This window comes from Ochotona curzoniae, unplaced genomic scaffold (genome assembly GCF_017591425.1).
Source record: "Ochotona curzoniae isolate NIBS_2020 unplaced genomic scaffold, NIBS_Ocur_1.0 contig_2210, whole genome shotgun sequence".
Lineage (NCBI taxonomy): Eukaryota > Metazoa > Chordata > Mammalia > Lagomorpha > Ochotonidae > Ochotona > Ochotona curzoniae.
This window is the reverse complement of record NW_024465369.1, coordinates 1958796-1972415: the sequence shown is the minus strand read 5'-3', so window position 1 is coordinate 1972415 and position 13620 is coordinate 1958796. Positions and strand designations below refer to the sequence as shown.

General features: G+C 45.1%; 1 protein-coding gene across 4 annotated transcripts in view; it reads right to left on the bottom strand.

Moving 5' to 3' along the window:
• Nucleotides 1–13620, bottom strand: part of MGAT5 (alpha-1,6-mannosylglycoprotein 6-beta-N-acetylglucosaminyltransferase) — a 331427-nt gene that overhangs the window by 273896 nt on the left and 43911 nt on the right. For 2 of the 4 annotated variants that reach the window (XM_040971485.1, XM_040971487.1), the window contains exon 2: nucleotides 8217–8285. The exons of 1 other annotated variant lie outside the window; for it this stretch is intronic. The gene's annotated coding sequence lies outside the window, so the exon portion shown is untranslated. Of the gene's footprint in view, nucleotides 1–8216; nucleotides 9323–13620 lie in introns of those variants that run through there. One more of the 4 variants, XM_040971484.1, reaches the window with a different exon arrangement.

The following is a 13620-nucleotide window of genomic DNA, read 5'->3' as shown; positions in this document are numbered from 1 at the left end:
TTGTAACTAAACTCTTCAATTTACAACAGGATTATGATCCAATAACCCCACATAAATTCAAAGTTTTCCAAGTGGAAAGACTATTTTAGATATCTAATCAACCTATGCACCAGAGTACTAGTTACATGCATGGTGAAGCCTTGGCTGACAGGCAGCTGTGGTACCACACCACCTGCACGGATCATTAGCCTTAGAGAAGATCCAAATCCAAGATGCAGTTTTGCTTGCATAGCATCACAGAAAAATCTTTATTCAGGCCACCATACATTGGAAAATATAGCAGCATTTACCAAGGACTTGGATCAACAAGCAATTGTTGCTCAAAGCATTTTATCCCTGGGTTTGTTATGAACTGCCCATGTAGATTGTGCTAATTTTTAAAAAAGGCCGGCTGTCTGAAGTCAGTCTGTTCAGTCTTAAGGACAATGCAGTTCCTCCCAGCGGCAACTGCAGAGGTTCTTTCTCAGCGGCCCAACTTCAGCTAGCAGCTGTAACATCGGGACAGAAGAACCTGGCAGCCCAAGCCTTCTGAAGACAGACCAAGGTCAAGTTCAGTAACAAAGGCTTTTGTGATGGACACATTAGGACAGCTCATAGTGTTGAGAGAGCAGGACAGTGCAGGCTTTTTCAACCTCAACACTACAGCTGATCTGGGTCGAGACACCTGCAGGGCTTGCCCATGCACTGTATGATGCTTAGCAGCACTCCCCTAAGTCCCATGTGACAAATGTCCCAGGAGGAAAACTGCTCCCAGTCTGAATCCTTCTCAGAACATTTTACACAGACACACAATACATCAGGCAAACTGGTCACCTCTTGATGGAGCATGGGAAGGGGCACATTTCTAAAGTATTCCTTGAATTCTTAACACACACGTCTAGCTAGCTAGGAAGGAATGTGGTGACAGAAACACTAGATGCACATGCTCAGATTAAGGGATGAGCACTAAGAAGGTGCCAGCAGCCCTGCCTTTCCTTTCAGACTTCCTTAATGAAAACACATTTCTAAAAATAACTGTGCAATGGTCATCAATAAACACAGATACTGACATTTTATTTGAAAGGCAGAGTTACAAAGAAAGAGGCAAAGGAAAAAAGGGAAGGAAGATTGGTGAGTGAACCAGCAGATGAAAGATTCCTTAACAGCCGTAACAGTTTGTGCTTATCCAGGCTGGAACCGAGAACTCAGAGCTCCATCCATGCTTCCCACACGGGTGGCAGGGCCTCAAGTATTTGGGCCATCTTCTGCAACTTTCCTGGGTGCATTAGCAGGAAGCTTGATAGGTAGTGAAACAACAAAAACTTGAATCCACACTCATATGGGATGCTGATGTTGCAAGTAGCATCCCATCTGAGTGCTAGTTCAAGTCCCAGGTTTTCCATCTCCGATCCAGCTCTCTGCTATTGGCCTGGGAAAGAAACAGAGGAAGGCCCTAGTACTTCAGTCCCCGAACCCACACAGGCAACCTGGAATAAGCTCCTAACTCCCAGCTTTGGACAGGCCCAACTCTGGCCGTTGCAGCCATTTGGGGAATGAACCAGCGGATGGAACATTGTGTCTCCCTAACTCTGCCTTTCAAACAAATATTTTAAAGCTTTATTTATATTTGTTTATTCCTGGTCCCTCTCTGGAATCACTGATCTTGCACACCAGTCTAACTTACAGGTTTCTCCAGGGCAAAGCAGTCTGCCAGCAGCAGGTGAGCAGAGCAGTAGCCTGAGTCCTGACGCTACTGGGAGGCCATGAACACCTTTCTCGACTTGTACTTGCCTTAGTCACCTTTACTTAGGCCAAAGCTGACCAGGTATTGCTGACCAGCAAGACTGTTGGTAGCTATGTCCTGTGAAGTCCCCCACCCCATCACAAACCAGCACTAGCCTCTATGGCTATTGGTGGGAGCAGGAGGTGGGAAATGGGAGAGAGGGAGGGAGGGAGGTAAACCAGTAGATACAAGGTCCCTCTGTCCCCATTTTCCCCATTTCCATTTAATAACCTCTGGACTGTGCCTCTCGAAAAGATCTGCAGGCCCCGCAAGTCTGGTCACAGCATGGTCAGCATCTGATCCACAAACAGCCTTGTTCACCACGTGATTCCATTTGAAGACACCTATATGGCACATCTCTGGCTCCCTCCTCCCTCTGGTACATCACAGCCTTCCTGCATATAGAAGCCTTCAGAGGCACTTCAGCATCCCACCTGGAAACCTGATTCAGCAGCAAAGTCAAAGCAAGCAGAAAACCTAGAATGCTGTGGTGCCAACCAGGTACAAGAAAGAGCTGTTTACAGCACGGCAGCTGGGGCAAAAAGGCAGAGCAGTGGCTTGTTCAAGCTCAGCAGGGAACATGGGCACTGGACAAGTCCCTTTCTCCTCTGCTCGGTGCATGTCCAACAGTGACATGAAAGCACTGAGCGATCGATCTGAGTGTATTAAACAGGCTTTAGCCAGGATGTGAATCCACAAATAAGCAGATAATGAAGATGGATGATGGCTGTCTTCACAGAGCAATCTGACCATTCAATGAAGCCCTACAGATAAAACCAACTCAGAGTGAACACTCAGCAAATATTTGTTATTCTTTTAGGGAAATCAGATACATCAACATATCACATACTATAGAAGCATGACAAAATCCTGACATTTGCAAGGTAATGGATGGAATGTGAACTGATTCCAGTGGGCAAATAAAACAGACCAAGAAAGACAAATATCACGTGTTATTAGTGTGAGCTAAAACAGTACAAAAACTGGATGCCACATCTTGTAGTATTCTCCCTCCACATATCCCTCAGCACTGCCAGCCTCCAGCAGAGCAATGGGGGCCAATCCCCCCATATACACACCATCTTGGAATGTTAACTTCCAGGCTGTAAGCAACATGAACGTGGTAAGAAAGCTCCTTTTCCAGCGTCATCTCTCGCTCAGCTACCACATCTTGAGGAGTACCAACGACTCCCCCTGTGCTCTTAAGTCCACCCTCTACCACTCTCTGCTCTGACCACTGGCGGAAACGGGCTTTCCCAAGCTTTTCTGACAGTGGTTTTCCCTAGAATCTGCCTCTGGAAGGCAGCCACAGACTCAGGGAGGTCAGGAAGAAGGAAGCAGTTGGGGACCCCTCTTCCATTCTCCTGCTGCCTAGGCAGGTACCTGACAACACCATCAGCTCTCCAACAGGCCCCGTGCCTGGCCCTCTCACACCTTCTAATGCTTGTGCATCAAAGACTATTTCGTGACTCAGCACTTTAAGGTGGAGGCTGTCTGCTGACTGATCCCACCTGACACCCCACTCAACACTGGCTCTAGAAGATTCCCTGCCACAAAATTTTCCCCACCCCTGCACATACCCTGTCCCTTGCTCACTCCTCACTTCTCCCAGATTGGCTCTGGTCTTGGAGTGCAGTGAGTATAGAAGCTTTTGCTTTGCTTTTAATTCACAACTGCAGGAAGATGGGCAGAGCCTGGATAAAGCTATTTTGATCAACTTACATTATTACCTCAACCACGTTTCAACACCGGCCACTTACAGCCTGCCCTTGCTCCCACACAGTGATGCTTTTCCACCCACCTATGTTCCGTTTATTTTTGAAAGATCAAGCATTAGTCTCAACTCATAAGTACCTTGATTTCAAAGAAAAAATTTTTTGAAAATGTAGGCTAGGGTACAAAGCCAGTTCACTGCCACAGTCTACATGGGTGACCATGAGCAGCTGACCACAGACCTATGTTATCACTGGCTGTGCACTCCCAGGGACCAGGCAGTTTTCTCTTCCTTCCATTGTTCCCTTCTGTAGCACCTAGGAAGCCGCATGCCTGGCCAATGGCTGGCTATGACTGCTCTCAGGTTTAAGAAGTAAACAAGATTGTATGAAAGAAGCCTACAGTAAGGTTCTAGTCAACCAGAGGAAGGACAGAGGGCAGATGAGAGGAATGCCAGCCCCTCAAAGTCCAGGCACAGTGCTTCCTGGCCAGGGACAGCCAGCCAACTGCATTCCAGGCCATGAAATGTGAGTAGGGTATGACAGTCACCACTGTCAGGGCTGATCATCTAAATGTCCCATGCTGTCTGTGAACAAGAAACCATGACATTCCACTCAACATCACACTCAAAATGACCATAGGAGCGCACACACATACTTACCAGCAAAAGGTCACCAGGGAAGGATGTATGCCTTTCTCCTCAGGCAGATGAGTAATTCATGTGGGAAGGAGGAGCTGGAGGTTATAGGAGAGAATCCCCTAGGTTCTGGACCTTCCATAAGAGGAAGTCACTTAGGCAAGAGACTTAGAATCAAGCACCTAACTCCTAGTTCCACATGTCTTCATGACAAGAGTGACATGTAAGCCAGAAAGCACTTCCATACTCCAGCAATAAAATCCAGCACCAGAGAAGTCACGCTGGACCACCCAGTGTGTGAGGACAGAAACACCAAGACCCAGAAGGCCAAGGTCAATGGTACTCCAAAGGGGTCAGCAGCCTAGGAAGTATTTGGCTCTGGGTTATTAAGAAGTAAAAGCCAAAAATGGAAGGAAAATGACCCAGAAATTTCTATAGCAACTTGTTGGGGCTACTATGCCTTCTCTAAAATTTATCTGAAAGGTAGTGTCACAGAGAGAAGATCTTCCTCCCACTGGCTCACTTCCCAAATGACCCCAACAGCTGGATCTGGGCCAGGTCAAAGCCAGGAATTTGGAACTCCATCCACGTGTCCTACGTGGGTGGTAGGGGATCAAGTACTTGGTTCATAATGCAATACCCTACTAGGAAATTGGCAAGGAGCTAGATTAGAAGTAGAGCAGCTGGGACAGGAAACAGTACTCAGGGATCCCACATCTTTTAATCTGATATTCAGAGAATTTAACTTCTACTTAGAGAAATACAGTTTTTACTTCCAATTTTTAGATTTCATTTTTAGAATGATTCAGTTGTGTTATACTTGTTTATGATGGGTTAGATTTTTCTTCAAAATTATTTTTATTCTCCAATCATCCAGAACCTCAAAAACTCTTGTCACTTTCCCAAAGCTACACCTTTCCCATATCCATCACTGGGCCTCCCTGAATACTGCTGGTTCAGCAATCACCTATACCAGGAATCTTCAAGAAGTTCAAGGAAAAAAAAAAAGAATGCCTATGTATTAATTTTAAAAAAAAATGTTACACCAAGATAAACTCACCATTTGCTTTTTTTCTCATTAAAAAGCAGTGATGAGAAAACTGTTGCTGCACTCGAAACACATCACTTATACCTCAGCCTGAGGTAGGGACTCTACTTGCTCATGCACACCTCACTCCAAACCGGAAAGGCAAAGTACAACAGTATGTGCCTCACACCTCCAAAGAGCAGATGCACAGGCAGAAATCACACTTGGTTGCAAGAGAATCAAGAGGCTATTTGCAAAATGAGTCACCTGTGCTCATGATGTGATGAAGTTACTCAGGGAAAGGAATGAGGTGTGGAGATGGCCTGAGCCCTGCCAAGCAGAACCAATGGAACTGGACTATTCATGACCAAGGGAGGCTCTGATCAGCCAGATAAGGAGAGAGGAGGGGGCAAGGGAATTAACACACAATCTGTTTTGTGTGTGTGTGTGTGTGTGTGTGTGTGTGTGTGTGTGTGTGTTTACTTCTGTGACACTGAGTCAAGGATGAAAGCAGACTCGCAGGTATTGCAAAAAGGTCATAAAAAATATTTAAAACGTTCATGTGGGTACAAAAATTTGAAATCCATGGGGTTTTTTTTATAATAAATATTTCCCTCCAAATTTTTAAAGTACCCAAGTAGAAAACAGAATGACACAACAGAATGAACACAGGGAAACCACAAGTAGGGCAGTATCCACCTTCCTCGACACAGGTGTGCTACGGTACGGGACTTTAGAAATCTGGCTAACACAAGAACTCTAATTGTGTCAAGCAGAACAAGGACCTTTCAAAGTGAGGATGACATGTGTCAAGGGAGGGATTACAAAGGAAGAGAATGTGGGCAGCAGATACTGGAATGATTGTCCTATTAAAGCTCTGCATTTGTTTGGACATTTCAAATATCCAAAATATGTTTAGGCTAGTGGCTGACACACCTGCAGAGGGTACCTGGGTTCAAGTCCCAGTTTAAGATCCTAACTCCAGCTTCTTGCCAATGTAGACCCCGGAACACAGTGGTGATGGCTCAGGAAGTTGTTACCCTGTACCCATGTGAGACATCTAAACTGAGCTCCCAGCTTTTGTTGTTAAGATTTTTATACGTTCTTCTTTGAAAGACAGATTTACTAAGAGAGAAGGAAAGACAGGTCTTCTATCCACTGGTTCACTCCCCAAATGGCTGCAACAACCAGAACTGAGCTGATCTTAAGCCAGGAGCTTCTTCCCAGTTTCCCATGTGGTGTGGGGGCCCACAGACTCGGGCTACCCTCTGCTGCTTTCCCAGGCTATACAGAGAATTAGATCAGAAGTCAAGTTGCCTGGACAAAAATCAGTGCCCACCTATGGGATACCAGTACTAACAAGTGGAGAACTAGCCTTTTAAACTATCATACCAGCCCCAGAGCTCCTAGTTTTCACCCTACCTAGTTCTGTTATTGGGAGACATTTGAGGAGTAAACCACCATTTGGCATCCTTCTTTACCCGCTCTGACCCTTCTTTCTTCCCTCCCTGCATTTCTGTTTCTCAACAAAGAAAATGAGATGCTCTTTGAAAATCTCTTACCAGGAACCAGAATGCCAATTAGATGTGGTCAGCACCAGGAACTCCTTGGCGGGGGTAGTGGTGGTGGGGTAACCTGCTGGGCTGCCCTGTCCTTGGCCTGATGCAGAAGTGTGTGGCTGGCCCACAGTCCCTCACTTTGCCCTTGGCCAGGACACCAGCAGGGCTAAGTCCCCCATGCCACCATCACAATGGACAGCTGTGACTTTCTTGCAACTCTAGAGTCCAGAGAACCTCATGGGCTGCGGGCAGAGAGCTGAGAAGCAGCAGCAGCAAACATCTTGCAGCTTACCATCTTACCAAAGCCTGTGGACACCCTCAGTCTGGCTCAAGAAGCCTATGGCTGCAGCTAATTCAGGCCAGCTACGCCCAACACCAAAACCAGGGAGCAGCATTTCATAAGATGAAATCATGCCCACAGGAAGAGGTCTAAAAGACGAAGGTGTGTTATTTTAGCCAAAACTAACGAGGACTGTCTGTCTCCACTTCTTATCTCAAACTCTTCCCTGTTCTCTGCCCACAGGAAAACTTCATTATTTTTAATCCCATAATCTGGATTTGTTGATTAATGTATTTCAATATCTGTGCTATCCAGATAACAAAATGGGAAAAAAGCTTTTCCACCTGAAAATAAAGTTGCTCTAACCACGCATCCACTGAGCTTGCACACAGACCCACCCTAGACACGGAGGCATGAAGAGAAAAGCCTAGTCTAGATCTTCAGAAATTTACAGTTTTAGAGACACACAGGCAATAGACATGCTTTTTGGCCCATCCTGGTTTTTTTCCACGTTCGTGGACATCAGAATTTGTATTCTCAGCAGGATCGTTGCCCCTTTCTCTTCCATTTATGTCTCAAGAAATACAACTCAGAAGCTGGCTTTCTGAGAAAGTAGGGCACAACCAACCAGGCACAGGCTGCACTGACTCACGTAACACTTTCTGTAACCTGCTCCTCAGGTGTACCCTCCATTCTCCCAGGCTCTGTGACTATCAATAAGTGAGCAGTCCCCTGGCCTTGGAAGCTATGTTCTTCCAGATCTTAGTAGGATCTGCCTGGTCACACTTTAATTAAGCACAAGGACAGGACAATTGCTTCTAACCCAGAGCTTACATCCTAATAGGGCAGAGTGAGACAAAGGAGCCCTGTGGTCACCTGCAGAAGACCCACTCTTCTCCACTCATGGGCATTGCCAGAGTAGACAGGACACATGCTTGATAGGTCATAGGCTATTTCAAGAAGAAATGTAAAGTCATCTGTGATATGACTTTCAAGTGATAAATGTCAATGACAGCCAAGTCTGCTGCCTCGGGAACTCCTCCAACAACAGGGTGACAGCAGCCCAATCCGACAGCCCTGGAGGAGGCTGACAGATAGCTGCTCTTTCCATAGTTATTCCCCAAGGAGCCAAGAGGCCTCTCCCAAGCAGCTAGGTATGGCACACTGATGGGGGAGGGTGCCAACATATTTGGTGGTAGAAAGACACAGCCTGGGAGACCCACATGACGCCAACTCACCTGCAGGCTCTGTGAAGGCTGTCAAACCCACATGGTGCAGAGCTTGAAAGCAGGTGGGAGGTGCAGATACTGTTGGAGAAAAAAAAAAAAATCACAGAAAAATGCTCATTCTCTCCCAAAGTGTGAACCACATTGAGTGTATAACAGAGACCACCAGCCAGTTCCCATTCTCCCAGTGTCAGCCTGTTCCCACAGCTGCTGCATCTCCATGCAACTCCAGGAGGGCAATAAACATATCTCCCTGCCAGTTAGCACTAGTCACAGGGTGGGTAGACCTAGAAGGCAGATTATTCAGTAGTCCAGTCCCTGGAATAAAATCACATTCCCATTAAGCTGTGGGGAGAGATGTACGCATGGGTAGTGGGGGAGGGCAGATACAATATACTTGTGTATTAATTAAACTCCCTTTGACAATTACAAAGGAGGCACATCTTGTTCCTCTGACTTCTCCCAGAGGGCTCAATTCTCAAGGTGACAGCTTGGAGTTGCTGCTGACAAGTCATATGACTTTTTTAGCTATAATATTAGTGCTTTTATTCAGCACCGCTAAAGGTGTTTTCTCTTGTAAGTTCATTACAGACAACATATATGCAAAGACCAAAACCCATGAGAAGATTCACAAAGCTTTAATGTTTCATTCTGCTGATCCATAACCTTGACATCAAATCCCAACAGTCTGTGAAATTCAAATGTTTTGCTCACATTCAACGTTTGATTTATCAAGGTAACTCTCTAGGGGAGTCTGGCCAGTGGTTCCACATGCTACAAACTATTTCAGACAGCCAAAATAAAACAGTACTTAGCAACCTTCCCCATAAAATATGCCCCTAACTGCCAAATTTCAAAAATATTCTCATTGAGCAACAGTTCCTCAAGGTGGCCACAGTTTAGAGGTTGTGCAATCTTTATTAAGCCACTCACTCTTGTTTCATGGTTTCACCGATTTTATGATCCTGTATGTCAGTGCTGGGTCAGGCTGTTCTGGCAATGATGGAGCCCAATTAATTCGCATTTGACAGTGAACAGCCATGTGCTCCAGTCACTTCACTAACTCCACACAGATAAAATACTCCTGCTCAATTTCTCTGTTTCACCTAATCAAACAGTTCCTGGGAGAGTCAACTCTCATCATTGAGGGCCAGAGTTTGAAGGGACTCAGCTCCTCGGTCCTCTCTCCCAGGGACAAATATCCTGGACTCTGTGCCTAGCTAGACAGAGTGTTTCGCTTACCAAAGCGCATACACGGCCTAATGGAACCTCCTCCCGTATCCACTGTAGAACACAAATCACTTCTGAAAACCCAAGTACCAGGACAATTTTACGTTTCTTTTTAAAAGATTTGGTCCAATGTGAACAGATGGAGAGACCTTATATGAACTCCGGATTCCCACATCATGGAACCTGTTTCTGCACACGGTCTACCTGGAGCAGGCACTGGGGTGGTACAGGAGGATAAACCAGCACTTGGAATGCTCACCCCACCATAGTGTGTGGTTTGAATCCCAGCTACCCAGAGCTTCTCATCCAACTTTCTGCTAATACACCTGGAAAGCAGCCAGTCATTCCCAACTATTGGGGTTCCTGGCACCCACGTGGATGATCAAGATCAACGAGGCTGCCAGTCACCCACGCCAACTTCTTGCAGCTGTGGGCATTGGGAGTGAATAAGTAGGATGACAGTCCATCTCTCAGCCTGTCAAATGAAGCTTTGGGGGGAAGAAAAAGGCAGTCTACAAAAACAAGACACACCCACACTTACAATGCCTAGATGTAGCTAAGTAGAAGGCCTATGATCTCAACATCTAGAATTATTTAAGAAAAAATTTCATCTCTTGCTAGGACCCAAACCCATCCATTATTATACCAGCAAGAAGGTCACACTTGGCTAAGATTGGGTATCTGCACTGCACTGTTCAAGTCTCAGGAGGCATTAAACCAAAACATTTACCAATCCTAACACTTTTCAGACTAGGTCATACTCAAATATGCACAGTCTCAAATATATATATATATATATACACACACACACACACACAAACAAGCCTAAAAAAGTCAGTTCTGTTACAAAACTGCAACAAGTTCACAATAGGAAATAAAGCCAACCCAATTAGAAGCCTGCTCACTCAAATGCAACAGACTACTTGTAGCCACTTCAACTTGAAAAATAAGAAAAAAGAGTCAAAAGCCATTCTAAAATTGTATGTATTAAGGGCTTTGCAATTGGCTAGTATTTTCCATCTACAAAACACCTTTGTAAAAAAGAAAGCGAAGAGGAAAAAAAGGTACTCATTAGCAGCTGCAGTCTGTTTCTGACATTCCTGAGATGATCAGAGGAGAAACACAAAACCAGAAAGGGCCCCACAAGGAAGAAGGAAAATATCCAGAAGATCATGCAGCCTTCTGCCAACCATCTACAAACTGAGTACCCAATCAGTCTTCCAACACTAACTAGCCTGCTTCTTTCTAAAGGACATCATGGAGGGTCCATACAATTCCTTTCTGCAAGGTTTTTTTTTTTTTTGTATTTTTGATACAAATGAAGGGATGTCTTTCTTAGGATGATCATTAGCACACAACCACATTCATAGTATTTAACTCCGTTTACAAGCTGTGAGCAACATCAGAGGACCGCACACCAAGGTGACCGGCTAGACTCAAACCAACGTCCTTCCAAATGCCCCATCACCAGGAAACAGCCTGGTATAGCTCAGCTCAGGTGTGCTGAAGAACTGCAGATAGCTCTGCATGAAGCAACAAGTTGAAAAATTGATTGTCATGATACAGAAAAAGCTGCCCACTCTCCCAAATCCAGGTACCAAGATGTATTTCCATACAACAATTCTTGGTCATTGTCAGGGACACCTCTTGAGAGCAGTGGTGCAAAAAGAACAAACTGCCTTTGTGCTTCGGGCCTAAATGGTTATCAAGGTCTCTTTCATGCTTTTACTCAAGTTTCATCAACATTTCGTTGGGTGCATTCTACAACAGCTTTTTTTTTCTAAGTACGATATCAAGCCCAGGGTGGTAGATGACTGAACAATCACATCAGTGATAAGACTATAGCAATCAAAATACATTCATGATGCATACAAAAAAAAAAAAAAAAACAAAAAGAGTCCACTTTCCCTTTTCTCCCCAGGGTTTCCAAATCTGGATTATGTGCCTCTAACAGCAGCCACCACCCTAACTACTCTGTCTTCACTGCCCCTTAAGAGTTAGAAAGTTCCTAAGCTCCTTCTTGGGCACTTGAAGACCTCTGCATCACCACTGGCACTGCACATCCACAAAATTCATGGTCACTGAGACACCAAAAGGCCATTTACGTCTGACCTTGACAAAGCTTTAATGTTCAGCTTATCTTAAGTATCATTTCCTGCAGAGTCAAGCACATAACATTAATGAAAATGTGAAGCCATTTCTAGCTGGATTTACAAAGAAAATATTCAAAGAGATCCTTTTTCCCATTCCAGTTTTCAAACACACACCTTGTATCTGGAGTTCACTCAATGCTTGACATTCTGGGCATTGGTAAGTTCCTCAATTTCCTCTTGGGCTTCCATCCTTTGAGGTTCCTCCCCTTCTCAATTACACCTAAACTGTGAGATACTTTGCAATTCAGATTGTAGGAATGCAATTCAGTCTTAGGGAGAAAGTCAAGCAGCAATCACAGGGTAAAGTGGCAGAGCAGCCCAGAAAAAATTGGAACTCTCCTTGCAGTCAACACACGCAGGAACCTACTCTGTAAGCCCTGTACCTAATGACATCCTTAAGCCAGCAATGTGCTCTTTCCTTCCCCATCTCACACACAATGCATCCCAAAAGTGGGCCAAAACATGCACAAGACTCACTTGTATAGGTTGCACTTGCTTAGGAACTGGTGACAAAGAACCATGACGATTCATTCCAGTCTTGTCCATCAGCTCTGGAACCTGTCCCATGGGCATCTTCTCTATTTTTACATTCAATATTTTCCTTCATTTTATTCCCTGGGGCCAGTCTCTCTCCAAATGGACAATGTCATACATGAAAAACCACCACGGTGAGGTGCCAGGTGGGCATACTTTCCACCTTCCTTCCCTCCCAAACTACTACAAATGAGTTCCTTGAGAACACAAATCTGCCTTGTTCAGTAAAATGGCATCTGTGGGTCCAATAAAAAATACCATCATGTCTAGCAAGATTTCAAATAAGACCACCTGGTGGTACACCATGTTGAGGAGGAAAAAATCCTCATGGTTGTTTATTCATTCAATGTCCCTTATGCAGAAAAAAAGATACCCATAATTACAATACTCATTCCATTGGCTTTCATTGACCACAGCAGCAAAATTGACCACAGTTGTTTGCACTGTTAGAACAATCTAGAGAGACTCCTGAGACTAATGCTAACTTTAAACAGGTTTGGTGTTATGACATGCCACAGCTTTCAAATCCTCTTGCATTGCAGTGTGCCTCTCCACAGAAGTAACCTAAAATCTAATTCTGCCCTAACCTGCTAACAATATCTGGGCTCAAACTCTCACAGCCTGCAATGGCAGCAGCCAAGCTACCCAGCCTCTGTGGTGATCCTGGGTCTGAAACAGGGCATCCCAGGGCCTCGCTAGCAAGCGAGGCAAGGGAAGCCCAACTCAGGATTTCAGAGTCAGCAAGTTCTCGGTACAAGTCAGAAGCTGGGATCCCCATGGTGGTAGCTTCTTTTCACAGGGTAATAAATTAACAGATTAAGACAAGGATGATTCTGGAACCAGTGAGAGTGCTAGAGCCATATTAGCTGATGGGGCTCCATGCATTACACTTCCATCTTGCTAACAGCTGTTCTTAGACACAGATGTGACAAAGAATGATTCACTGACTTGGGACTCAGATAACCATTAGTTCCAGTATCTTCAAGGAAGATCTTAGGTCTAGCAGTTAAAATGCCTGTGCCCTACGTCAAAGGACCCAAGTTCAATGATGCCTTGTGGTTCTCAAATCCACCTTCCTGTTAACTCTGACCCTGGAAGACAGTGGTGATGGCTCAAGCAATTAGTTCCTTGCCACCCACAAGGGAGACCCAAACTGACTTCCTGACATCACAAAGTTAGAATTTAGAGGAGAACCAGGACTCAAACCTAGACATCCAACACAGGATGCAGGCATCCCAAGCAGCATCATTAATGCCACTCCAAACACCCCAGGAATAGAATCTTGAAATGCTGTTTTGGGAACCATCTCCTAGTTCCACCTCTTTCCTATCCCAATGGTTCTCCAAGTACAACCTTTGAACCAGCAACAGCAACATCATCTGGGAAGCTGGGAATGCAAAATTTTCAGCTCCCCCTAGCACACAGCTACTCAATTAGAAACCCAGGTGGAGCCCAACCACCTGCTCTGACAAGCTCCCTAGGTAGTCAGAGGCACACTC